The 2788-nt window shown below is 40.4% G+C and overlaps 1 pseudogene; it reads right to left on the reverse strand.

Annotated features, from left to right (window-relative positions):
• Positions 1-90: 90 nt before the first annotated feature.
• On the reverse strand, positions 91-2783 carry LOC119345810 (annotated as a pseudogene).
• Between the last annotated feature and the right edge of the window lie 5 nt (positions 2784-2788).

A 2788-nucleotide genomic window follows, 5' to 3' on the forward strand; every position in this document is an offset into this window, starting at 1 on the left:
ATATATATATATATATATATATATATATATATATATATATATATATATATATATATATATTTCCGTGTACATGAACATTTCTATATATGTCTACATGTCCTTGATGCATCCACGTGGAATAGCTATCAGTTGTAGGTCAGAACTTCTACCTACAGTCATCCCAAATTTTTCAGACATATCCAATGACTCTGGACTTGCCCCACCAGGAAGCACCCAATCAAAGTGATAGAGCAGGTTTGCCAAAGTGATCTCTAAGGTTGACGCGCTGAATAGCATCCCAGGACATTGCCTTCGTCCAGCACCAAAGGGGGTGAATCCAAAGTGTGTCCCATTGTAATCTAAGTTGTTGTTCTCAAACCTCTCTGGCAAAAAGGCTTCAGGGTGTTTCCAGTACTTTGGATCCCTAGAAACTGCAAAGACATTAATTAATATAGTGGCGCCTTTAAGCATCTCATAACCCATAATTTTACAATCCATTCTGGCCATGCGTGGGATTAGTGGAGCTGGTAGGTGCAACCTAAGAACCTCCTTAATGACCATTCGCATGTAGTGGAGGTTTCCAAGGTCACTATTTTTTATGATTGTTCGATCTTGACCTAATACTTTTCTTATCTCTAGTTGAGCCTTAAACATTGTTTCAGGATGACGGACGAGCTCTGACATAGCCCATTCAAAAATTGTTCCCGTGGTATCTGTGGCACCAGAAAATATATCCTGCAAATGAAAATTTAGGTACGTTAAATTAGCTCATACTTCTATATGCCACACTTATAATGAAACAATTTGTGAAACAAAATCTTTCATTTTAAAAAATTGTATGTGTTATTTTGAAGTGAACTAAAGGATTTGTTTTACATACTTTGAAGCCTAAATCCCCTTACAAATGATTTGAGAACATTTCGAGGCACTCAAGGCAAGTAACTTCTCTAGGTATGATATCATGTGAGGCCATATGCCTCCCCTTGGGTTACACTTGACAGAGAAAGAGGTGAAAGATCACAATTGCAAAAATGAGACATTCAAGTTTATGAGGAATATGATTTCTGAGTGGTTTGATCAGGATGTTTGTTTATTCTTATAGAAAACATCACCACTTTATAGTGGACATAGGCATCTCTATAGTGGCAAAAGGAATAACAAACTTAATAAAGCAACATAGGTTATCTTCATGAGCTTTCACAAAATTCATAGCAGCGCATGATTTCCTCGATTGCTAATGATGTGATAAAACTTACAAAAACCCATTTCATGCTAGGAAAATATTGTGGAAGGGCTTATTACTCATGGGTTGCATCAAAAGACAAGGGATTCTCAAAATTGATTTTGGCGAGACTAATGACAATGTAAAGTGAATGTTCATTCCACAACCAATGTTTATGGAATCTTTCCCTTTATGTGATGTCACTTGAAGGTAAAATGTGTGCAAGGTGGGTTCTTTGGTGTGAAAATCAATGATGATAAAGAACATTACTTCCAAGAATAAAAAGATCTCCATCAAGGGTTCTTTATTTTCACTAGTGCCGCTCAACATTATGGCGGATATGTTGGTTGCAATATTAAAAGAAAGAAGGATTAAGGTCAAAGCCATGGTGTTCCACCCAGGGGGGTCATGATAGAATATATGTACTCATTATGAGGTTCATACCCTTATATTGCTACACCATGATAATGGATAGACAAATAGCATGGCGTTCGTGTTATGAGTTTCTTTGAAAATACTTAACAGTAAAGATTATAATTTTCCACAAGGGTGAAATCTATAAAGCTAACGGATATAATGTGTGGACAACATCAATGTCTAGGTCTTTGGTTTGTCAAGTATGTTTTTTCCTTATATTATCTTGTATTTGGATCTGCTACACGTGTCTTCGCAATAGTGATTAGAAAGCAAAAGACCGGGTTGAATTCATTCAAACTATCATTCACGTGTTTATGAGGTCATTTGAATCTTATCGAATGTTACCACAGTTTCTGGGGGGTCATCAAAATTTCCGGTAACTGGTGGGTTACCAGAAATTCTGAGCAGAAAGAAATAATCTTGAAATGTATGACATAGATAATGTTAACTAAATGGTTAATGATTTAAGTTTGTCAGAACAAAAGTAATCAATATTCCTATCTCGTGTCATATGCAAAATTTGTGCCGTTGTTTGCATCAGCTACCAGTAAAAAAAAGTTTCTTTTGTTAAAAATACTCACAAATAAGAGTAAAAAAAAGTTTCTTTTGTTAAAAATACTCACAAATAAGACGGCGCATATGCTCTCTGTGGTTAGAGGGAATGCCAACGAATCATCGTTCTGTAGTCTGAGCAGCACGTCCAGCAGGTCCTCGTCGTGGGTGCTTGAGGCGCCATGACCAGTAGCTCGCGCGGCCTTGCGCTCCTCGATCACGTTGGCGATGATGCATTGCATGTGGCTGTAGCTCCTCTTCATGCACCGCGCCAGAAGCTGAGCCACCGTGCCAACCGTGACGACGGGAAGAGATCGACGAGGCAGAAGCCGCCTAGCAGGGTGAGCACCACATCTAGCTCGCGGATGTACTCGTCCTGCTGTGTGAACCTGCCGCCGAACACTGCCTGCGACACGACGTTGTTGAGCTCCATCATCTTCTCGCTGATGTTGATGCTGTCGCCGGACGCCGCAGCAGTGGCGATGTCGGCCAGGAGGTTGCCAACCTCCTCTGGCCGGATGCTCTCCATGCGCCTGACCTGCATGGAGCTGAGCAGCTCCACAATGCAGACCTTGCGCATCTGGCGCCAGTGGTCGCAGTAGGGGGCGAAGATGATGC

This window comes from Triticum dicoccoides, unplaced genomic scaffold (genome assembly GCF_002162155.2).
Source record: "Triticum dicoccoides isolate Atlit2015 ecotype Zavitan unplaced genomic scaffold, WEW_v2.0 scaffold30123, whole genome shotgun sequence".
In the NCBI taxonomy this organism is placed as follows: domain Eukaryota; kingdom Viridiplantae; phylum Streptophyta; class Magnoliopsida; order Poales; family Poaceae; genus Triticum; species Triticum dicoccoides.